The sequence below is a fragment of the Schistocerca serialis genome, chromosome 2, assembly GCF_023864345.2.
Source record: "Schistocerca serialis cubense isolate TAMUIC-IGC-003099 chromosome 2, iqSchSeri2.2, whole genome shotgun sequence".
In the NCBI taxonomy this organism is placed as follows: Eukaryota; Metazoa; Arthropoda; class Insecta; order Orthoptera; family Acrididae; genus Schistocerca; species Schistocerca serialis.
In genome coordinates, this window is record NC_064639.1 from 673,679,222 (window position 1) to 673,705,360 (window position 26,139).

At 43.5% G+C, this 26,139-nt stretch overlaps 2 non-coding genes across 2 annotated transcripts; one reads left to right on the top strand and one right to left on the bottom strand.

Moving 5' to 3' along the window:
• Positions 1–8,574: 8,574 nt before the first annotated feature.
• On the top strand, positions 8,575–8,646 carry Trnap-agg (transfer RNA proline (anticodon AGG)). The gene has a single exon. It is a non-coding gene; the product is annotated as a tRNA-Pro (tRNA).
• A 16,320-nt stretch (positions 8,647–24,966) lies between these two features.
• Positions 24,967–25,057, bottom strand: Trnay-gua (transfer RNA tyrosine (anticodon GUA)). The gene is given in 2 exon segments: positions 24,967–25,002; positions 25,021–25,057. It is a non-coding gene; the product is annotated as a tRNA-Tyr (tRNA).
• Positions 25,058–26,139: the final 1,082 nt, after the last annotated feature.

Sequence of the window (26,139 nt, forward strand, 5' to 3'; positions counted from 1 at the left end):
AAAACTGGTGTTCTACGGTTTGGAGCGTGGAATGTCAGATCCCTTAATCGGACAGGTACGTTAGAAAATTTAAAAAGGGAAATGGATACGTTAAAGATAAATATATTGGGAATTAGTGTTCAGTGGCAGGAGGAACAAGACTTCAGGCCAGATGAATACATTGTTGTAAATACAAAATCAAATAGGGGTAATTCAGGAGTAAGTTTGATAATGCATAAAAAATAGGAGCGCGGGTAAGCTACTAGGAATAGCATAGTGAACGCAGTACTGTAGCCAAGATAGACACGAAGCCCACGCCTACCACAGTAGTACAAGTTCATATGCCAACTAGCTCCGCAGATAACGAAGAGATTGAGGAAACATATGATGAGATAAAAGAAATCATTCAGGTAACGAGGGCGAAAATTTAATAGTCATGGGGGACTGGAATTCGATAGTAGGAAAAGGAAGAGAAGGAAAAGTAGTAGGTTAATATGGAATGGGGATAAGAAATAAAAAACGAAGCTGCCTGGTAGAATTATGCACAGAGCATAACTTAATCATTAGCTAACACTTGGTTTAAGAATCATGAAAGAAGATTGTGTATGTGGATGAGGCATCGAGACACTGTAAGCTTTGAGACTGATTATATAACGGTAAGACAGAGATTTAGGAACCAGGTTTAAGTTGTAAGACATTTCCAGGGCCAGATGCGGACTCTGGCCACAGTCTATTGGTTATGAACTGTAGAATAAAACTGAAGAAACTGCAAAAAGATAGGAATTTAAGAAGAAGGGACCTACATAAACTGAAAGAACCAGAAGTTGTAGAGAGTTTCAGAGAGAGCATTTGGGAACGATTGATTAGAACGTAGGAAAGAAATACAGTAGAAGAAGAATGGGTAGCTTTGAGAGATGAAATAGTGAAGGGAGCAGAGGATCAAGTGGGAACAAGGACGAGGGTTAGTAGAAATACTATGGTAACAGAAGAGATATTAAATTTAATTGATGAGGTCATCAGTCCTTAGACTTACACTACTTAAACTAACATTCGCTAAGAACAAAAGAACACCCATGCCCAAGGGAGGACTTGAACGTCTTGAACCTCCGGCAGGAAGGGGCCACGCAATCTGTGACTTGGCACCTCAAACCGCGCGGCCTCTAAGTGCGGTTGTAGTCATTAGACAATGCGAAAGAGCAGAATAGTGCGCTCCACGGAACTCACGGACTTCTAACGTGGTCAGGTGATTGTGGGTCACTAGTGTCATACGACTGTAAGCGAGATTTCCAAACGCCTAAACATTCCTAGGTCCTCTGTTTCCGATGACAGTGAAGTGGAAACGTGAAGGGACACGTACAGCACAAAAGCGTACAGGCCAACCTCATCTACTGACTGACAGAGACCGCCGACGGTTGAGGAGGGTCGTAGTGTGTAATAGGCAGACATCTATCCAGACCATCACACAGAAATTCCAAACTGCATTAGGATCCACTGCAAGTACTATGACAGTTAGGCGAGGGGTGAGAAAACTTGGATTTCATAGTCGGTCGGCTGCTCATAAGCCACACATCAAGCCAGTTAATGCCAAACGACGCCTCGCTTGGTGCAAGGAGCGTAAACATAGCACGATCGAACAGTGCGGAAACGTTGTGTGGAGTGACGAATTACGGTACACAATGTGCGATCCGATGGCAGTGTGTTGGTATGACGAATGCCCGGTGAAACTCATCTGCCAGCGTGCGTAGTGCCAACAGTAAAATTCTGAGGCGGTGGTGTTATGGTATGGTCGTGTTTTTCATGGAGAGGGCTAGCACCCCTTCTTGTTTTACGTGGCACTATAACAACATAGGACTATGTTGATGCTTTTAGCACCTTCTGCTTCCCACTATTGAACAGCAATTCGGGGTTGGCGACTGCATCTTTCAACACGATCGAGCACCTGTTCATAATGCACTACCTGTGTCGGATTTGTTACACGACAATAACATCCCTGTAAAGGACCGGCCTGCACAGAGTCCTGAACTGAATCCTTTAGAACACCTTTGGGATGTTTCGGAACGCCGACTTCATGCCTGGCCCCATGGACCGACATCGATACCTCTCCTCAGTGCGGCACTCCGTGAAGAATGGGCTGCCATTCCCCCCCAAGAAACCTTTCAGCACCTCATTCAGTGTATGCCTGCGGGAGTGGAAGCTATCAAGGCTAAGGGTGGGCCAACACCATATTGAATTCCAGCATTACTGATGGAGGGACCACAGACTTTTAAGGCATTTTCAGCCAGGTGTCCGGATACTTCTGATCACATAGTGTATCACTAGGTGTAAGATAGACACTGCCTACAGGAAAATTAAAGAGACCTTTGGAGAAAAGAGAACACTTGTATGAATATCAAGATCTAAGATGGAAAACCAGTTCTAACTAAAGAAGGTAAAACAGAAAGGCGGAAGGAGTATATAGAGGGTCTATACAAGGGTGATGTACTGGAGGGCAATGTTATGGAAATGGAATAGGTCGTAAATGAAATGGGAGATATAGTATGGCGTGAAGAGTATGACAGATCACTGAAAGACCTGAGTCAAAACAAGGTCCCAGGAGTAGACAACATTCCATTAGAACTACTGACAGCCTTGGGAGAGCCAGTCCTGACAAAACCCTACGATCTGGTGAGCAAGCTGTATGAAACAGCCGAAATACCCCCAGGCTTCAAGAAGAATATAATAATTCCAATCCCAAATAAAGCAGGTGCTGGAAGGTGTGAAAATTACCAAACTATAAGTTCAATAAATCACAGCTGCAAAATACTAACACGAATTCTTTACAGACGAATAGAAAAACTGGCACAAGCTGATCTCTGGGAAGATCAGTTTGGATTAAACAGAAATGTTGGAACACGTGCGGCAATGCTGACCGTACGACTAATCTTGGAAGATAGATTAAGGAGAGCCAAACCTACATTTCTAATATTTGTAGACTTAGAGAAAGCTTTTGACTATGCTCACTGGAACAATCTCTTTCAAATTCTGAAGGTGGCAGGGGTCACACACAGGGAAGGAAAAGCTATTTACAATTTGTAGAGAAACCAGATGCCAATAATAAGAGCCGAGGGGCAAGAAACGGAAGCAGTGGTTAGGAAGGAGTAAGATAGGGTTGTAGCCTCTCCCCAATGTTATCAAATCAGTACAGTGAGCAAGCAGTAAAGGAAACAAAAGAAAAATTCGGAGTAGGAATTAAAATTCATGGAGAAGAAATAAAAACTTTGAGGTTTGCCGATGACACTGTAGTTCTGTCAGAGACAGCACAGGGCCTGAAAGAGCAGTTGAACAGAACGGACAGTGACTTGAAAAGAGGATACAAGATGAACATCAACAAAAGCAAAACGAGGAAATGGAATGTAGTCGAATTAAATCAGGTGATAGTGAGGGTTTTAGATCAGGAAACAAGACACTTAAAGTAGTAGATGAGTTTCGCTATTTGTGGAGCAAAGGAAAAATATATCAAGCATTGATTCAATGCTTTGTCGAGGTTATATAAAACATGTTCCTGCTGTTCATTAATTCCTGCTGTTCATTAACAATTTTCGCATAATCAACAAAAACAGGAAACGCTTCCCTTTCATCATCATGATCTTTCTGTTGAGTTCAAAACAACAGCCATCATTACAGATATTTTTATTTTTGTGCACGTAAGCTATACATGCATCAAAAGTAATCACTCTGGTTAAATAGACGCGCTGAAGTTACGCTATCAATTAATTTTTATTAGTCACAAAATGCAATGTATATTCTGTAAGGATATAAAATATGGATTATGTGCAAAACAAGCAACAAAAAACAAAGAAAAGTTGTCCGCTCCCAGTTTCTCTCTTACACATTCGTTTATGTTTCTTTCCCTACCAATATTGCCAATACTACCGGAAATCCTATCATTTACTAATCATTATGTACTGTATCAAAACTACTGAACCGTAGTTTTGGTAGGGTGCAACTCTAGCTGCACCCAATGCCTCGTGAGATACGGGAAAACTTAATAACCGAATCCCTCACTCTGTGATGTCGCGGTATACATTCGATACGGCATAAACTGGGACCACCCAGAAACTTCTAAACAGGAAGTGAATGTAAGTACTGGATACATTTATTCAAACTCACACAGACACAGACAAATTCACAACTGCAGCCGACACAACTGTCACACAGTAGAGTCATGTTTTGCATTACAGTTGAAAAATGGCTCTGAGCACTATGGGACTTAACATCTGAGGTCATCAGTCCCCTAGAACTTAGAACTACTTAAACCTAACTAACCTAAGGACATCACGCACATCCATGTCCGAGGCAGGAATCGAACCTGCGACCGTAGCGGTCGAGCGGCTCCAGACTGTAGCGCCTAGAACCGCTCGGCCACCCAGGCCGGCTGAATTACAGTGCCTGTGGGCGTTCGCAGCTATTTCTTCAAGAAGGATACGATTCCGATATCCCCATTTGTCATGTACCTCAATTGGTGAACTTTAAGATGTACAGTTCCCCACTTACCAATTTTCTCTAGACGGACCACAATTAATTTTACCCTAAACGGTTTATAGTTATCTACTCATCAACTTTTTTGAATGTGGATTACTCTGGTACATATTTGGAAAACACATTTCATTAGTAACTGTATATGCAGAGTGTATCTTTTTATATCAGTAATCTGAAATAACTTTAGTATAGTAAATAACAACCGCCTTCAGTCATAATATGGATTTTATTTCAATATGGGATGCATTTTGAGCCCTGGGGGCTCATATTCAGATGCTTTGACAGTCTACATTTTCTTTTCTTTACGATTTAGGTCAATTCTAGTCTTGGTAGAATTACATTGTTTTATTATAAAGTGTTACATTTTAAATATAACTGTACGAAAACTAAGACAAAGCGAAAAATAACTTATTGATGTTTCCAGCGGTAGATTCATGGTTTTGAAACATAGTACGAGGAAATGTTTATGTACATATAAACGTTTTCCATTCCAAAGCACACTTGTACACAAGTCAAAACGAGTTAAAGAATTTCAAAAGTATTGATGCTGTATTTCCACAAATACGCACCTGTTACTATTTCAAAGAGGATATAAATCTGTTATACTACTAATTATACAGATATGTCATTTATAAAACAAATATTTCTGAATATGTCAAATTTGACAGTATGCTATTAAATATTTGTTTCATTTAGGGAAAATAAACTTTTAAAATTACTGAAAAGCTATTAAACTCCGTTAATTCAACACGTTTTCAGAAGACTTTTTCTTCTCTAACACTATTTCAAATTGTTCCACTAGATCAAGTTTTTTATCCTGATTTTCTACCTGGAATGTGCATCCTACTCATATTTTCCCGGGCTTTTTATTGTACTAATGTTGCAATTTTACGCTTTTTTCATTTAACCCTTCTTCATAACCTGTCAAATGAAAAGTCACATGTTAAAAATAATTTTATAGGTCACAAAACGTTAGATACAGCTGTAAAAGTGTACAATACCATATTAAGAGGGCATCGATACACAGATTCATCAAAAATTCTAGCGCCCGAAAGTAGTGTGGATTAGTGCTACTGTTTACTGAGTTCCGCTGCCTTAAATAAAACAAGCTGTGGCAGTTAGTGCTTTTAAATATAGCATCTATTAGTATCTGGCATACAGTAATTTTCTACCAAATGAACGAAGCCTACAGACGTAATAAAATGTACAATGGACTAGTGTGGCGGTGTAACCATTTTAACGTATGATACATCATTATAAAAACAAGCACATCTTTATAAAAGTATATAAAAATTAAATAAATGTAAAGTAAGGATGAATTAACATATTGATGATTTTGTTGTTGCAAGGGGTCAAAACGTAAAAATTAAACTGAAGTGTTGGACACTGGTATCACCACCATCTCACAGGCGGTCGACGTTCCCAGAATAAGATTTTCACCCTGCAGTGGTGTGTGCGCTCATATGAAACTTTCTCGCAGATTACAACTGTGTGCTATTTCTCCGCAATATCTTTTTTTTTTCTGGAGTGCTTCTCCTGCAAGTTCCACAGGATAACTTCTCTGAAGTTTGGAAGGTAGGAGGGGAAGTACTGGTGGAAGTAAAGCTGTGATGACGGGTCGTGAATCGTGCTTGGGTAGCTCAGTTGGTAGAGAACTTGCCTGTGAAAAGCAAATATCCCGAGTTCTAGCCTAAGTGGGGCATACAGTTTCAATCTGTCGCAGTTTCAAACTCTGTGTTGTTTTCACACTGTTCCAAGGGCCAGGGCAGCTCCCTTCGTGAAGAAGCTGACTCTTCCGCGATTATAACGCTTTCTGCAGTAACGCTTTCTGCAACGTGCCATAAACACTCATAAGTGATGTTACCAAGTGACGTGCCGAGCTTCTTGTACTTACTGGCCGGCTGTTGTGGCCGAGGGGTTCTAGGCGCCTCAGTCCGGAACCGCGCTGCTGCTACGGTGGCAGGTTCGAATCCTGCCTTGGGCATCGATGTGTGTGCTATCATTCGGTTAGTTAGGTTTAAATAGTTCTAAGTCTAGGGGACTGATGACCTCAGAAGTTAACTCCCATAGTGCTTAGAGCCATTTGAACCATTTGTACTTACGGTGGGTGGTTCTTCAGCCATATGTAGAATTTCCTCCTCACGTCTTAAGGCAGCTGCCCCACACTGAGGCTCACTACCCTCACATATGGGGCCAAGAGATCCTGTGTCTCGTAGTTGTGCACTGAACAAACGCTCTTATGTTCGGAATTCGACGAGTTTGAAATCTCAGACGGTAGATCTCCCTTGCCCTTATCACAAACTGCCTAGCTTCTCCATAAATTAGGTGCATAGTTGTATACCTCCACTTTGCTGGAGCGTGTTTGCGTGCTTTCTGCAAGGCTAACTGTTCTTTAATACATGGGCAGGGGCTATTACAGGCGTGGACGTGAGGAGGCAAAGCGGATATTCTTCACTGCCACCAGGTGTCGGTCACTTCGTGCCCCGGGTACAACCGTGTAAAAAGCATCAGGTCGTAAACTTTGTGATGTATTTATGGAAAAACCCTTCGAGACAGAGAAAAGAATATATAACGTTGTCTACAGCACTCATTTATTATAGATTTGAAGAAATTCTGCTTTTCGTGAATAATGCTTTATTGGCGATTGGTTCCGGTAACAAGTTCCATTTTTAGGTAGGCGTTAAAATACATTAGAATAAAAAAAATCTTAGTCGGGTAGGTTAAAACGTAAAATGTCACAGCCAAGCCAATTGTCTCAGTTAAGGATATTTACATAAAGACTTTTCTGCGCATTTGATGAGTTTTGCCAGAGGAAAACACTGAAATTCATCAAATGTGCAGAAACCATCCGATTTTGATGACAATTTTCTTGACCAAATGTTAGCTTGGATGTGACGATTTACTTGCTGATCTATCGTACAAAGATACTTTATAATAATGTATTTTTACACTGACTTGAAGTGGTACTTGTTGCGGAATTTGTTCGCCAATTAAGTACGACTTGTTAAAATCAGCTTATTGTCTTATTTCTTCAGATATGGATAAATGTTTAAAATTATGAAATTAAAAAAAATTCCAACATCTCGATAGCTTCGCAGCTTCTGTGCGGCATAAATGCAACGTAATAAAAATTATTTTCCTTACGATATTTGGTTTTAACAGATACCAAAATAAACGAGTGCTCTAATCAGACAACGTAGTGTCCAAAAAGGTACACTACATTAATTTTAGCGTGAAGTGACGGGAATGTAAGCGACAGGTTAGTTCTTTTTTTTCCCATCCGAAAACACAGTGAATAAATGTTGTAAATGTGTGCGCGTGTAGCGTTTTGTGGAGCTCCAATTGTAAGAACACCGATGTGTACATTATTGCTACGCTCCTCCCTGTATGCAGGGTGTACACACGACGAAGCGGCCGCCTTCGGCAAGTGTTCGGGTCACTTTCCAGGGCAATAGCTATGTCGCTGCCGATCGCAGGCCTGGAGGCCCACGATGTCTGAGTATACATTCCTTCACGATCCGAAAGATATAATGAAAACATGATGACGAACAGGAAGAAGTAGTACGAAATAAACCAATCAGTTGCTTGGGGCACACACCATAGATTATAAATACTTTTATTGACTAGCACCGAACTAGGTGGCGCAGTGGTTAGCACACTGGACTCGCATTCGGGAGGACGACGGTTCAATCCCGCGTCCGGCCATCCTGATTTAGGTTTTCCGTGATTTCCATAAATCGCTCAAGGCAAATGCCGGGATGGTTCCTCTGAAAGGGCACGGCCGACTTCCTTCCCCGTCCTTCCCTGATCCGACGAGACCGATGACCTCGCAATTTGGTCTCTTCCCACAAACAACCCAACCCCTTCTTGACTGACTTTCATTACTCTCTCATATGGTTACTTCCTGCTTTTCTGAAGTAGGGACGGTCAGACTCAGCACGGTATACCTCAGCAGCGTCGCCCGTCACAACTGAGCGGCCTTCCACACGAACAGCAGCAGTAGCGTGCGGCCTGTTGCACGGAAGTGGGTCACGCTTTACGAGCTTTCTCTGCCACGCACGAACGCTCTTTCATCGTGGCTCGTTGGTCTAGGGGTATGATTCTCGCTTAGGGTGCGAGAGGTCCCGGGTTCAAATCCCGGACGAGCCCGAATTTTTGTACTTGGTTCCTGCCCTTTTAAGAAAAGAAGTAGACAAGCATACTATTCGGTATACTGCACCCAACAAAGCAGACTTTGGCGAAATAAAAGATACGCTACCAAGATTCTAACAACCGGCAGGAGCGAAAATAAATCCACAGAAGACAATTCTGCTACCTATCGGAAGCAAAAGACTGATAGAAAGAAGCGATTGGTACAAAGTGGTAGACGCACACAAGTGTCTCGGGCTCCAGTTGTATGCATGTCCGCTAAAAATGGCCGTGCAGAATTGGAGATCAATACTGCACACTATAAGAGGGCTAGGGAGGACAAATGCCAGCAGAGAGTTGGATTTATACCAGAAAGCCAAGGTGATAAATGAACAGCTCCTATCGAGAGCGTGGTTTCTCGTCAAAATTTGCAGTCCACCAAAAGTCCATAGAAGAGGCAATCCAGTTGTAAGTAGGCTATTTATGTTTTCTTATTGGCAACGTTACGTAGCGCTCTGTATGAAAATCACTGGCCGTGCTGTGTGCAGTCTGTGGCTAGTTTGCATTGTTGTCTGCCATTGTAGTGTTGGGCAGCGGCAGCTGGATGTGAACAGCGCGTAGCGTTGCGCAGTTGGAGGTGAGCCGCCAGCAGTGGTGGATGTGGGGAGAGAGATGGCGGAGTTTTGAAATTTTTAAAACTGGATGTCATGAACTGATATGCATATTATGAGTTTTCAACATTCTTAAAGTAAATACATTGTTTGTTCCCTATTGAAATCTTTCATTTTGCTAACTATGCCTATCAGTAGTTAATGCCTTCAGTAGTTTGAATCTTTTATTTAGCTGGCAGTAGTGGCGCTCGCTGTATTGCAGTAGTTCGAGTAACGAAGATTTTTGTGAGGTAAGTAATTTAGTGATTTGTGAAAGGTATAGTTTAATGTTAGTCAGGGCCATTCTTTTGTAGGGATTTTTGAAAGTCAGATTGCGTTGCGCTAAAAATATTGTGTGTCAGGTTAAGCACAGTCTTGTACTATTATTGTAAGGGGACGTTTCACAGTACCTTCCCTGGCGACACGAAATTTTCAAAGTGCAAAGGAGAAGTTGGACTTACGGTGTGGACGAAGGTGGACTAGGCCTCGTCGATCTCAAACGATAAAGCGCGGCACTGCTGATACATAGCACGAGTGTTATTGCAGAGAACTAGCCAGACGGCGTCACACCTCGCGTAGTAAATGCGTACAGGCCAGGATCTCAGGCAGCGCCAGTTAATGTCGCAGATATCCCGTACAAGCTAAAATAAGTAAAGGATTTTTACTTACAGAGTGGCCATGTACTAGAAACGGCCGTCGACCATCGAACGAGGACAACAAAGAAGTTATAAATAGGACTACGGGGGGAAGCACAGAGAAATAGGATAGAGGGCAAAAAACCAGACATAAATTGGAAACAAAAGTGGAAAAACTTTAACGAAAGCGCACTTCACACGAAGATAACATTCACCTGGAATAAAGTTATAAACGAGACAATACCGAAGACACCAGACTGGCTGCAATAAAGAAATGGTAGCGCTAATAAACAGAACGGTACCAGCTAACATAACACGCATGCTGCTGACCGCACCAGACATAAAACCCTTTCCGAGACAAAAGAAAACAACAACTTCATGGATCCTAGGCCAAACAGTCCATTCAATTATAGACCTCAAACACAAAAACAAAATTGAATACCACACATACCTTTGGGATGAAAACAGAAAAGCGTGGGTGTCCAAAAGCTACCGAACCGAATTCATGAATTTCTTACGGATAGACCTGGAGGCTGCCTTCAGAAAAGCCATCCCTCACGCGTGAGGTGGTCGGCCCGCCCGCTGCAGACAGAGACACAGCTGAGGGAGGGCAGCGGCCAGACGCAGACCGCAACCCCAGCCACGCCCCATCAACTGCTCTCCGCCCACATCGCAGCAACAGTGCCCTAGTGAAGTGCGCAAAAATCACAAATGTGCCCAGTGATTGTGCAAACAAAAGTTATACGCAGTGATATATGCGCACAGTAGTGCTAATCTCAAATCTGTGCCACACTCTGCCATTTGGGGGGACTGATGACCTTCGCTGTTTAGTCCCCCTTAAACATCCCAACAACCACCACCACCACACTCTGCCATTAAACTCGATCCGATGAAAATCAAAATCGTGCCAAACCCATATACACCGTGGGCCTTCATATTTAATTTCATTACTTCTTGTATTAATTAGTGCCCTCGTATTTAAAATTACTTAATTATCCCCCCTTCTTTGTGACATTAATATGTGTTGTGTCTCTTCGCTCCAAGCCTCATGTAAATTTTGCTAAACATAATAACCTTTCACTGTAATAATTTGTACTGTATATCTGCCACTATTGTTGCTGTATTTACTGCCATAACGCAAAATTAACATCTACAACTACATGACTACTCTGCAATTCACATTTAAGTGCTTGGCAGAGGGTTTGTCGTACCACAATCATACTATCTCTCTACCATTCCACTCCCGAACAGCGCGCGGGAAAAACGAACACCTAAACCTTTCTGTTCGAGCTCTGATTTCTCTTATTTTATTTTGATGATCATTCCTACCTATGTAGGTTGGGCTCAACAAAATATTATCGCATTCGGAAGAGAAAGTTGGTGACTGAAATTTCGTAAGTAGATCTCGCCGCGACGAAAAACGTCTTTGCTTTAATGACTTCCATCGCAATTCGCGTATCATATCTGCCACATTCTCTCCCCTACTACGTGATAATACAAAACGAGCTGCCCTTTTATGCACCCTTTCGATGTCCTCCGTCAATCCCACCTGGTAAGGATCCCACACCGCGCAGCAATATTCTAACAGAGGACGAACGAGTGTAGTGTAAGCTGTCTCTTTAGTGGACTTGTTGCATCTTCTAAGTGTCCTGCCAATGAAACGCAACCTTTGGCTCGCCTTCCCCACAATATTATCTATGTGGTCTTTCCAACTGAAGTTGTTCGTAAGTTTAACACCCAGGTTGAATTGACAGCCTTGAGAATTGTATTATCTATCGAGTAATCGAATTCCAACGGATTTCTTTTGGAACTCATTTGGATCACCTCACACTTTTCGTTATTTAGCGTCAACTGCCACCTGCCACACCATACAGTAATCTTTTCTAAATCGCTTTGCAACTGATACTGGTCTTCGGATGACCTTACTAGACGGTAAACTACAGCATCATCTGCGAACAACCTAAGAGAACTGCTCAGATTGTCACCTAGGTCATTTGTATAGATCAGGAACAGCAGAGGTCCCAGGACGCTTCCCTGGGGAACACCTGATATCACTTCAGTTTTACTCGATGATTTGCCGTCTATTACTACGAACTGCGACCTTCCTGACAGGAAATCACGAATCCAGTCGCACAACTGAGACGATACCCCATAGGCCCGCAACTAGATTAGAAGTCGCTTGTGAGGAACGGTGTCAAAAGCTTTCCGGAAATCTTGAAATACTGAATCAACTTGAGATCCCCTGTCGATAACGGCCATTACTTCGTGCGAATAAAGAGCTAGCTGCGTTGCACAAGAACGATGTTTTCTGAAACCATGCGGATTACGTATCAATAGATCGTTCCCTTCGAGGTGATTCATAATGTTTGAATACAGTATACGCTCCAAAACCCTACTGCAAACCGACGTCTACTGCAACAAAATTGACATTGGTTGTAGCGAACTGAATACAAGCAAATAACACGGAGGAACTATGCGATGAACTCTTGACATGAAGCCAAACAAGAAAAGGAAAATGTAAAAGGAAAATTTACTACTTGGAAAAATTGAAACAACAGACGAAATTCATAAATTTTATACCTCATTCTTATCTTTGTACATCGTTGCAAGAAATAAAGTCTCATGACACTGTTTAAAAATAAAAAAACTTCACAATGAATGCCGAAAGCGTTGGGAACCAAGGAATACAGGATTTATTGATACGCTGAAATTCAGGCGATAGGAGACGGAGCACAAACACGTAACGCAGATCCGTTCCGCTGCAACTGCTCTTTCATTGACTTAACGTTCATTTTCTGCTCCAATACACTTACATTGCAATTGTTTGGTTTTTAATGCAAACGGATTCACGAGCTTGTATTCCATTCAGTAGAACAGAACATCCATTCACAAAAATCATTAGGTGCCAGTCCTCACATAAATCTTTTATTTGTTCATATTTCAAAAAATCAAATGGCTCTGAGCACTATGGGACTTAACATCTGAGGCCATCAGTCCCCTAGAACTTATAACTACTTAAACCTAACTAACCTAAGGACATCATACACGTCCATGCCAGAGGCAGGATTCGAACCTGCGACCGTAGCGGTCGTGTGGTTCCAGCCTGAAGCGCCTAGAACCGCTCGGCCACACTGGCCGGCTTGTATTTCATGCACTGCTATTATGCGCTGCCTAGGTTTGTAGACTGGCCCATAATATTCATTGTCCCTGACGCCAGAGAGCAAGAATAGTTTATAATTATATTAATAGACACTTCAAACATATGTAACTATGAAACCTCATCATCCGCAGCTGAGTTACGAATTTTATCACTGAAAGCAGATATGTCCACTGAATAATGTGCATTAGTAGCTACCATTCCCCGGTAGTCTCCTAGGACACCATTTTTACGATCGGGGAAAGCGGTCTCAATAACATATAGGTGGATGCTATACCAGTCTAAGAACTATCTCAAAGTGTTCACTGTGAATCCTAGTTCCACAAGGAAACAAATCACATGCTTCCACCGGACATCACTATTTTCAACACCAAAGCTGACACCCATTCTTCAGGGTCTTTCATGCCTTTAGCAACTAATGGAAGAAGCAATCATAATACTGTCTTATTCGAACTCTTACTCTCGTGAAGCATTTACACGGCACAAGGAGTAATCATGCATTTGTGTACGACAGTCGCTTGATGTATACTGGAGTAGGTTGGTGATAAATATCGAATGGCCACAAAATATGTTTCATTTCATTCTGGAAGCTGCACAGAGTTTGTACTCATGTAATTAGGAAGACTCTCTGTATAACAGTGAAGTGACTGAAGAAGACAGGATATCTGCTTGTGCGACAGGAACAGTCAAGCTGCTCCGTCGTTATACTGCAGGTGTCTCGTTGACTACTCAGCAATGCAACGTTCCGTATCAGGTGCGTCTAGCGTAGTGAATACTCCTACTGAAACCGAATACATCGTATGATGGATCGGTATAATCTGGGAAAATTCGAATCTCCGTCTCTGAAGCCTTCGGAAACAGATCCGGCGATCACAGTGCCACTAGTTGAAGCGAAGCTTGCCAAAAACGGAGATCAATTATACTTCGGTTCGCCACTGCCTCTGATCTCATTTCACGCAGTTGCCTATGGCGACGACGGTATTGTTACTACAGCGCTCTCTTCAGTCAACGACATCCCTGATTAAGCACTGGTGACCGTCACTGATGGGCGTCGTGCGACTTTCTAATGCAGGTAGCAGAGTGGATATTACCAAACATATAAAGTGTGCGTTCTCCCTTCAAGTCGAGTTACTGATGACTCTGTTCAAGATTATCGTTGCAATGAGTTGCTACGATGGACAGTTGCTCTTACCATAGTCCGCAGCTCGTGGTCGTGCGGTAGCGTTCTCGCTTCCCACGCCCGGGTTCCCGGGTTCGATTCCCGGCGGGGTCAGGGATTTTCTGTGCCTCGTGATGACTGGGTGTTGTGTGCTGTCCTTAGGTTAGTTAGGTTTAAGTAGTTCTGTGTTCTAGGGGACTTATCGCCATAGATGTTAAGTCCCATAGTGCTCAGAGCCATTTGAACCATTTTGAAGCCATCTGATTGCGATCAGCTACTCTTATCATAGCAGTCATCATCTGACTGTAATACACCATGTGTTTGTAAACAGCCTCCCTTTATGAGCAGCCTGAAGTGTCTCAAGATATCGCCTTCCAGTCAGATAGGAAATATCCAATATCTCTTACTAACACAAGCAGAAAACAGTATCGCTTGATAATTCGACAGGAGGGTCGCCTAACAGATTATGAGGTTTTGATTAAACTTAAGACGCAAATAACTACACTACTCTCGTAGTGAAATAAGAGTGAAATAAATATGAGGTCGGGATTTCGACAACTTACAAGATCTGCCGTAGGAAATATAACAACAACTTTCCATTTTATTTACTCGTTGTGAGTGTACATTCGTTAGCAGTTCTATACTGCCCCGCTCTCAGTAAAAAAAAAAAAAAAAGGAAATAAGCGTATGGCATTGTTGGCTGGGAGGCACCATCCGGGATAGTTTGGCTGCCAAGTGCATGCCTTATTGCAGTCGACGCCACATTGGGGGACTTGCGTGCTGGTGATGAGGATGCAATGATGGTAAGGACAACACAACACCCAGTCCACCAGCGGAGAAAATCCCCAACCTGGCTGGGAATCGAACCCGGGCCCAGCTGCACGGGAGGAAACCACGTTACCACCCAGCTAACAAGGCGGACAGCTCTCAGTAGGAAGAGGGGGAAACGGATTCCAAACATATAGCCCATTAGGTGTGAACTAAGTTCGTGGTTTTTCTCACTGATGGCGAGGGGAGGAGAAGAAAGGGGAGTTCAAAACCTAGCCCGGTGGCGAGGAACTGAAGCATCTCTCATTAATGTGCGAAATTTTTATACTTTCAGTGCACGAAAGAAAACACGAAAAAGGAAACCTTAAATTTCCAGTAAAATTTTATAAATCGCTATTTAATAACAAGTAATTAGTAAATAAATGGGTTCCGAATAGGACAGCAACCTTGATTCTACGTGTCCGAGCTTTGTTGTACAGCTTAGAACTTGAGAACTTCTACTTGTGTGAACAAGTGGCGTTTACCATAGTGAACATACGCTTTAACGGTGTTAGGGTTCTCTGTTTTGAAGCTGTTGTTTAGAATAAAAAAGTTTATTTGACTGAATTTCTTGGTCTAGGAGTTTCGGTCGGCCTTTGGCTGCGGGGAGTCGCACGCCTTGTTTGCGTCACCTGTTACGATCCTAGCGCGCGTTTCTTTACTTCCGCGAAGCGGCTTGTCTCGTGAGTCCGGCTTCATCGGCCATCATGGCGTTTTCTTACCAACAAGCCAGAATTAAATTAACTCTTCGTTTGGATCACGAACGACAGAAGACGTATGAAGAAAAACGTTTTCCACGGGACGAAATGAGCCTCCCGCCACAAGATGTTCTCGGAATTCATTTTTAGATCCTCAGTACTAAAGTGTACATAAAGCTGGAGAATGACGAGCTGTGCGCCGACGTCGTTCGGCGCCACGCTAACGATCTCAAGTTCCGAAACTCTGACGGACAGATAGGGACTGTAGTGTTTGATCACGCTGGTTTTGACCTCCAAAGCTTGCGGGTTTTCGAACTTCCGGTTGAAATACTTTCGGACGTTGTGGTTACTGCCTTTAAACCTTATGGCAACGTCGTCATTCACAGTGTTGAAACTTGGAAGGCGTTCAAAACATATCGCGTCCTCAACGGCGCCCGTCGGATAAAAACTGAACTGCGGAAACACGTGACTTCCTACTTTGTAACTGCCGGATGCAGGGCTGTCCTCATATACTATGGCCAGCCGAGCACCTGTTCAGGTTGTGCCCAGGAAGGCCATGTCCGTTCTGAATGTCTCCGACGCAGACTGGTTGAGACGCCGCTCTTGCTGCGGCGCCCGCTGTGTTGCCCCTATCTTACGCGTCTGCGGCAGTGCTGCCAGCTGCACCCCCTCTGAATCAATCGGTACCGGCGTCAACTCCCTTCGACGGCGCAATGAACGTTTCGCCTGTCTCTCCTACACTTGTGCCGGAGGCACTACAATTAAACGATGACCGTCAGGGAGCATAAGTTGGTCCCGCCCCCATTGTTGCTGATCATGCAGCTGTACCGACCTCCGCTTTTCTGCCATCTGGCCACGTGTCGGACGGCAACTGATCGCCGTCCAACATGGAACGGCATGTTACGAAGCAACGGTACCCGAGGAAACGGAAGAGACAACGCTGTATCCTTCTGACAGCTACCTCCATCGGACGTCTGCACAGGATGACGACCCTGCTACTGATCGTACGCGTCTTCTGATGCCCTGGTACCTGGCGATGCGACGTTCTCTTCCGCCTCCATCTCCAGTCAGCGCCCACCTCCGGACACAGACCTACCGCCGCCTGCGTCTGATACGATTGCCTTCCTTGCTGTGTCCGACGCTATTTGTAAGCGCTCCTGTGATAGTGTTTCACTGAACCGACCCGGTGAGAAGTTTGTCTCCTGAGCGGACGTCGTCAATGCGGAGACATTCTGGAGGTGTGCAGAGCGATGGAGCCCCTTACTGGGATCGGTTCCCTCCCCCTTCCACAGGGACCTGACAGGGTGTTTTAACCGCCCGTCCTCCTGGCGATGGCAGCTTTCCAGACTTATCGCGTAGCTACGGTCAATGTTAAAATCTTCTCGTACGCCACAAAGTGGCTTTATTCCTCGACATGCTGTGGACGTTGATGTTGCTCTCCTTCAGGAAGTGCACTTTGCAACTTTCTGTGCTCCCAGTGGTTTTACAACACATGTCTCTCATGCTTCCCCTACCGATAGTGCGTTGGAGATCCTCGCTGATGTACTTACCTATCTCCTTGAGCCAGAGGTATGGCTCTCACGTTTAGTGGCCTCCGGATCGTCATTGTCTATGCTCCATCTGGTCGGGTCGCAGCACTAGCGACAGTTCTCCAGCACATCAACCTAGTGGATTCTTGGGAGCATGTTCATGGCGATCATCCGGGGTTTATGCATCTCACTAGTCATTGTTCCAGCCGACCCGATCGTATTTACATCTTCCACGATATTATCAATGTGGGGCAGGATGCTGAAGTCTGGTCCGTTGCGTTGTCTGACCATGAGGCGCCATCAGTCTCTGCCGCCAAAGGGGGTGGCGCGGCCATGGACCACCGACTGCCGGCTCCGCATCGAGACCACATGGACAGCTTGTCATTTTGAACTGTCTTCATGGGTGCTCTGTGCAAAGCCTGCCCTCTGGAAGGTATTGATTGGTTACGGAAGGGAAGTTGCTGGGTGGCGGCGACAGACTCAGGAATTCTATTTCATCATTCTCCGAGAATGTACTATGATGCCGTATCCACCAGAGTGCCAGGCGAAAGTAAATCGTGCCAAGGCACGGCTCACATCCCTCTATCGCCGCCATCTTGAAGGAGCTATAGTCAGGGCCCGCACACACGATGCGCTAGTTGCAAGAGCGCCCATCGATGTATCATGTCATAGGAGAACGACGCCGTAGCCGAAGAATTTGATTAATGTTCTTACTACCGATGATGGGCAGCGTTTTGATATCCAATGGGATATCGGGTCTGGCCTCCACGCACTTTATGTTATGCTGTACTCTGAACAACGTCACCACCCTGTCAACATTACAGCGGTCTCCAGACTCTGTTTGGGTTCGGTTTCCATGGATGCGACAATGGACTGCTTGCTAACGTCACGGAGGACGCATGACGCTATCCAAGCGCGTTCTACGAACAGGTCGCTTGGCCCTGACGGCTTCCCACTGGAGTTTTATCGGACATTTCGTCTCCTTCTGGCGGCAGTGTGGACTGAAATTTGTCAGAACTTTATGTCACGTTTCGTGCCGCTTCCAGACAGCTTACTCGATGGTTTCCTCATTCCCATCCGCGAGCCTCGGGGAACCTCATGGATATGCGATTACCGCCCTTGACGTTACTCAACGACGACACAAAGATCTTTACCCAGCTGTTGGCTGCGCGGCTTAAAGCGACAGCTCGATGCGTGGCTTCCCCAGATCAAACTTCTTTGGGAGGGCCCAATAACTTCCGCACCGCCCTCTGTCGCTGTCGGGACGTAATCGCTCTTGCTCGCCCTCGTCGTATACCTGCACTTGGCAGCTCTTGGATCACCGTTTACGAGCACTCGATCTTCTTTGGCGTCCGTATCCCCCACTGCGCACAGACACTTCCTATTCCGCCGCGTGCTAGCGGTACTGGGTTCATTTGTTTGCAACAGCTTTCTGTTCAAGAAACGGTACGAGACCCTCACCCTCCAGCGTTGCAGGGGCGGTTTAGGTCTGTGACATGTGCCTGACAGGGCAGTAGCCCTTTTAAGTGGCTCTCACATGGCGTTGTGACGCCGTTGTCCTACGTGCCTTACCAGCCTATTGGTGGAGGTCCTTGCTCCACATTCTCTCTTAGAACTTATCCAGCTTTTGGAACTCCTGCCGCCCTTCTTTTACTTCCGGCACTTTTCCCTCGAACTGAGCTACTTCCGTACTGTGGTACTGCCAGCGCACTTTACATCCACGAAGGCTATCTATGGTTTCCTTCTGCAGCACAGCTCACCTAATGTGGTTGAGTGGAAGCATCCCCACTTCGACTGGCGTGCCGTATGGCGATCGGTGTGCGTTCCTTATCTCGACACTGACGTCCAATATTCATGGTACCTTACTGTCAATGGGAAGCAAGAATGATGGTCACGCCTACACAGGATTCACCTCACAGAAACCGCGTTGTGTGTCACCTGTGATGTTTTGGACACAGACGAGCAGCGCCTGGTGTGCGGATCGGCAAAACGTGTCTGGTTACTGGTGCGACAGATATTGTCCCCAATTACCCGTACGACTCCTCATCAGATAACTAATAAACTGCTCCTCTTTCCGGACGCGGGATACTTCCCGCAAGCGAAGACGAACTCTGTGAAGTGGACTTGTGCCCACGCAACTGACTACTTGTTTGCTGATGGCGAGAAAAGCACCCTTGATATTTGGCAGTTCCTTAATGAACGCCATTGTGCAGTTGTCCACAATCCAAAATACAGACAATTTTTCTCCGATTTCCTATGCAGTGTATTCCTTAACCAATCCCAGAACTGGGGTGTTCCTGTTATGAAGAGCAGATCCCCGCCTCTTCCTCCGTAAAACTGTGCGTCCACAGTCTCAGTGAGTCTGACGTCTTGCTGCGCCCTCCTCCTCGCGACGTCGTTTTCCTGCTATTCTCGATGGTATTAATGTAATAAAAAATAAATGAATGAAAATAAAAATTAATAGAAAATAAATAAATAAACGATGGTCATTGCACCTTTAAGCTTTCCTTGGTCCCTGGGTTGCGACACCTGCCCACTTCACACCCACCCTTTCCTTTGGGTGCCGAGAATGTTCCTTACAGAAAAAAAGTTGTGGGATGTTGATTCTCGCATAGGGTGCAAGAGGTTCCGAGTTCAAACCTCAGATGAGTCCGAACTTTTAACCTTGTCCCTGCCCCTTAAGAGAAGTGAACGCCCGTTCGTGTTCCGTAAGCTGCTGCATAACAAGTCACCCTCATTCAGCCAACGGCCTTATTACGGAGGAGAGAGGAACGGATAGAGGTTCAGGGCACTCTCTTAACCTTGGTGTTGGAAAATGGCCCTACAGGCGGAATAATCAGCAATGATCAACGGTATGAGGGTGCAAAACCCAATCGAAACCACTGCGTTAAAACACAGATATTGAGTATCCACAGGACATGTGGCCTGTAATTGAAAAAGTGCCTTAATGATCTGTCCACTGCCAAAAGATTCCGGACTAGCCCCCCCAATTCGCATCTGCAGAAGGGGTCTGCCAAGGGGGAGGTGACCATAAAATAAAGATTGAATAGCGAATGAAAAGATGAAAAGATAACTTTCTACGAGCCGGCGAGGGAAATGTCAGATGTGTGAACGTGGTAGAAAAGCTGCAAAATCTGAAAAGGGAATTGCTAAGGCTCAATCTAGATTTTTTGGATGTCCGTGAAGTGAAATGGAAGAAAGACAAGGATTTCTGATCAGACGAGTATAGGGTAATATCAACAGCCGCGGAAAATGCTATAGCGGGAGTAGGATTCGTCCTGAATAGGAAGGAAGGGCAGAGAGTGAGACACCGTGAATGGTTCACAGATAGGGCTTTTCTCGTTAGAATCGCCAGCGGACCAACAAAGACGACAATAGCTCAGGTATCGTTCCGACGCCGCAAGCCGAGGATGAAGATAGTGAGAAAGCATATGACGATACTGAATGAGTAGTTCAGTATGTAAAAGGTGATGAGAACCTAATATTCGTGAGGGACTGAAGTGCGTTTGTAGGAGAAGCAGTACAAGAAAGGGTTACGGGAGAATATGGGCTTGGGATTAGAAATGAGAGAGGAGAAAGACAAATTGAGTTCTGCAATAAATTTCAGTTAGTAATAGCGAATGTTCTGTTCAAGAATCACAACAGGAGGAGGTATATTTGGAAAGGGATGGAATATTTCAGTCAGATTACATCATGGTCAGGCAGAGATTGTGAAATCAGGTAGTGGATCATATGGTGTACCAAAGAGCATATATACAATCAGATCACAATTTAGTAATGACAGAGAGTAGGCTGAAATTTAAGAGACTAGTCAGTACGAATCAATATGCAAACAAATAGGATACAGAAGTACTAAAGAATGAAGGAAGTTAAAAATGTTCAGGGAAATTCAATAATACAGAAATAGAAGTTACTCTAGAATGAATTAAATGGGAAGTGCAGGGAAGGTAAGACGAAATGGCTGCAGGAAAAGTTTGAAGATATTGAAAAAGAAATGATTATCGGAAGGATAAACGCAGCATACAAAAAAGTCAAAACAACTTTCGGAGACATTAAAAGGAAGGTTGATATCATTAAGACTGCAACAGGAATTCCGCTGCCATATACAAAGAGAAGAGAGCGGATATGTGGAAAGAATACATTCAAAGCCTGTATAAGGGGGAAGATTGTCTGATCTAACAGAAGAAGAAACAGGAGTAGATTTAGAAGACATATGGGATCCAGTATTAGAATCAGAATTTAAAAGAGCCTTGGACGACTTAAGATCAAATAAGGCAAAAGGGACAGATAACATTCCATCAGAATTTCTAAAATCATTGGGGGAAGTAGTAACAAAACAACTATCCACGTTGTTTAGTAGAATGTATGAGTCTGGCGACGTACCATCTGACTTTCGGAAAAGCATCATCCACGGAATTCCAAATACGGCAAGAGTTGGCAAGTACGAGAATTATTGCACACTCAGCTTAAGAGTTCATGCATCCAAGTTGCTTACAAGAATAATATACCAAAGAATGGAAAATAAAATTGAGGATGCGCTAGATGACGGTTAGTTTGGCTTTAGGAAAGGTAAAGGCATGAGAGAGGCATTCTGACGTTGCGGTTAATAATGCAAGCAAGACTAAAGAAAAGAAAAATCAAGACACGTTCATAGGTTTTGTCGACCTGAAAAAAGGGTTCGACAAAGTAAAACGGTGCAAGATGTTCGAAATTCGGAGAAAAATAGGGGTAAGCTATAGAAAGAGACGGAGAGTGGGCGACTGAGAACGTAGTGCTCGTATTAAAAAGAGTGTAAGAAAAGGATGTAGCCTTTCGCCACTACTGTTCAGTCTGTACAGCGAGGAAGCAATGGTGGAAATAAAAGAAAGGTTCAGGAATGGAATTAAAATCCAAGGTGAAAGGATATGAATGATACGATTCTCTTATGATATTTCTATCCTGATTGAAAGTGAAGAAGAATTTCATGATCTGCTGAATGGAATGACCAGGCTAATGAGTACACAGTATGGATTGAGAGTAAGTTGAAGAAAGACAAAGTAGCAGAAATGAGAACAGCGAAAAACAGAACACCAAGATTGACAGTCACGAAGTAGATGAAGTTACGGAATTCTACTGCCTAGGCAGTAAAATAACCAATGACGGACGGACCAAGGAGGACATCAAAAGCAGACTAGCCATGGCAAAAAGGGCATTCCTGGCCAAGAGAAGTCTACTAATATCAAATATCGGTCTTAATTTGAGGAAGAAATTTTTTGACAATGTACGTCTGGAATACAGCATTGTATGTTAGTGAAACATGGACTGTGGGAAAACCTGATCATAAGAGAATCGAAGTATTTGATATGTGGTGCTACTGACGAATGTTGAAAATTAGGTGGACTGATAAGGTAAGGGAAGAGGAGTTTCTCCGCAGAATCAGAGAGGAAAGGAATATGTGGAAAACACTGATCAGGAGAAGGAACAGGATGATAGGATATCTGTTAAGACATGAGGTAATGACATCCACGATACTATAGGGAGCTGTAGAGGGTAAAAACTGCAGAGGAAAACAGATTGGAATACAAACAGCAAGTAATTGAGGACGTAGGTTGGAAGCGCTACTCTGAGATGAAGAGGTTAGCACAGGAGAGGAATTCGTTGCGGGCCACATCAAACCAGTCACAAGACTGAAGAAAGGAAGAAAAGAAAAAAATAATAATTTTCCTCTCCCATCATTCTCGCACGGAGTTAACAAGAACACGCCATTCCGTGGACGTTCGATCGTAGATATAAATCATATCTCATTCTCACGCAGGAAGCATAAACTTGCGATGGAAAATAATTGATGCATCAACTGAGAATGCTACACGTTAAGTTCCACAGAAAATGTGTGGTAGTTATGACCGATGTTTGTTCGCGGGTGAAGTGTACCGGAACATACTCTTTACAGCAGCACACAGCTCCTGTACGTGATTGCCAGTCGTCTTTTATTAATGCTTTAAATTTGTTAAGTACACCAGTAGTTTTTTGTGATTTCTGTTTTATACATCTTTTCCGGTCCTTTCAAGGGTGTGTTTTTATCTCTATTTAGAATTTTTGTGTCAATTACATTATTGAAGGAGTTCAGACGTTAAAAGATTTCTCATTCAAATGGTACGCTAAGACTTACTACACGTATGCTATCCATTCCTGCAGTAGAAAGGTTATCGCTGATGGTACCGTCTATGTGCTTGATTTTCAGATAATTCTGTGATGAAACATTCATGTAATCTTAATATTTTCGTACAACAGACACGCAGATCAAGAGAAGAATCTGTTTGGGTCCCTTACAGTACGTCCTCATTTATTTTCACTTTGTCGAAAAGCCATTCATTTATATCAGATATTGTATCGAAAGCATACTTTCTCAAATTTTCTTTCTTGACATCAGCCATGACGCTACTTACAGTTTTCTCGGATACGGTGACAACGATAAGAAGACGTGTTCAACTTTCAATAAATCCCAGATGTGGAATGTATCGTGTTTCCGTATTCAATTAGTGATGAGATTTTTTCCGTTTTTATGAATCCAGTTCACTCTCTAAAACCTACAATAATCGATTGTACCTTTTGTCAGTGCTGTACAGAAGAAATGCTAGATTATTCTTAACTTCTCATTTTGTCAAGTCATTTCAATAAAATCTGTTTTCTATGGTTTTGCGATTATATCAGCAAGAAAAGCACAAGCGTCTTCTAACCAAACTGCCTGCCTATGGAATATCACCTCAGTTGTGCGACTGGACTCGTGATTTCCTGTCAGAAAGGTCACAGTTCGTAGACGGAAAGTCATCGAGTAATACAGAAGTAATATCCGGCGTTCCACAAGAAAGTGTTATAGGCCTTCTGCTGTTCTTGCTCTATATTAACTACATAGGAGACAATCTGAGTAGCCCTTTTAGATTATTTGCAAATGATGCTGTCATTTGCCAAGTCATTAGATGGCCAAAACGAATTGCAAAATTATTGAGATAAAATACCTGTATGGTGCGAAAAGTGGCAATTTACCCTGAATAAAGAAAAGAGTGAAAACCAAAGACTGCGATTCATTGGCAGAACACTTAAAAGGTGCAATAGGTCTGCTAAAGAGACTGCTTACACTACACTTGTCCGCCTTATTCTGGAGTATTGCTGTGCGGTGTTGGATACCCATCAGGTGGGACTGACAGATGACATCGAAGAAGTACAAAGAAGGGCAGCTCGTTTTGTATTATTGCGGAATGGGGGAGATAGTGCCACTCACATGATACGTGAACTGGAGTGGCAATCACTAAACAAAGGTGTTTTTCGTTGCGACGGTATCTTCTCACGAAATTTCAAACACCAGTTTTCTCCTCCGACTGCGAAAACATACTGTTGTCACACACCTGTATAGGGGGTAATGATCACCACAATAAAATACGAGAAACCAGGGCTCGCACAGAAAAATTTAAGAGCTCGTTTTTCCCGCTAGCCGTTCGAGAGTGGAGCAGTAGAGACACAGTTTGAAGGAGGTTCATTGAACTCTCTGCCAGGCACTTAATTGTGAATAGCAGAGTAATCACGTAGATGTAGAACACACACATAGAACAGCTACCATATGCTGATTCTGTCTTAGTCATACCTTTGTGTTAAAAATATCACAACAGTTTGTGGGATTGAAGTGTAGCTTATTTTGTTAAGAGAATCAAAGTCATGAATGTTTAAAATTTTCCTTCGGGCCGGATTTGAACCAGCGACCTATGGATATCTGCTATTAAGCTCCTCTACAGTCCACCGCTCTACCAACTGAGCTACCGAAGGAATGCGCACCTTTCGCCAGGCCTTGCACCAGATACGCGAAAGTGCCGCCAAGCGCAGACTGGCGGTCAGCGGTAACGTTACGTCATCTCCCATTCGCGCGACGCCTACGAAGCTCTTTTACGTCGGCCACACCATTCGCGTTGGCAGCGTCATTCAGATAGATAACGTGCTACTGATAATTCGTTACACAGTCTGTCATCACATCTCGGCGCTTGTAATTAGAAGCCGTCGTATGCCAATTTTCAAATAGCTCTATCAGAGGACGACATATACCTTCTTTTTTAAGTAGCTTTGACCAGAAAGTTAACTCGTCCGTCACCTAGTGTGTCCGTTTATAACTTCTCCACCTTGTTCGGCATACGCAAAGTTTGATCATGATTATATGAACCCAACTGGTAGGAAAGGCATAGATTCCGATGAAACTTGGTCGAAATGATTTGTTGAAAAACGTACAACAAAAACGCAACAAGTGTTTACACTGCCCTAACAACGAATGACAGCAGATACATGTAATTACAAAGATAATAGTTGGTCCAATTTTTCATTAACGAGAAAACTGCAATTCAATGAAATTTAAATTATATAATGAAATAATACGTTCGCCATCCTAAAGTGGACAATTTATTTCTGAAATCACTGGTTACAATAGGATTTATGTTGACATATTGATCACCAACACGTGTATGGGCGACGTTGGCCATTACTTGAGTGTTTAATTGAGAGCAGTTAAGGGACCAAACAGGGAGGTCATCGCTATTCCGGAATTAGTCACTGAAGAAAGAATGTCCGCTAAAAATGGGCGGATCCAGTCAGGACAGTCAAATTATAATATAAAATACATTAAAAACACACAGAGAAGGCATAAAAGGTGAGAACAAATATAAGAACTTGAAGAAAGGGGTGTTGATGCTGTTACAGAACGAGAAGACTGGAAAAGAGGTCCCTACCATAACCAACCTGCCCGGTTCCAAGACTAAAATGGAACCTTATACCTGGAAATAAAAACCACTTTCATGGAGGAAACTGAGGATCAGTTTAACAGTCCGTGAATCGTCTACTAATATTTAATTTAAGGTATTGGG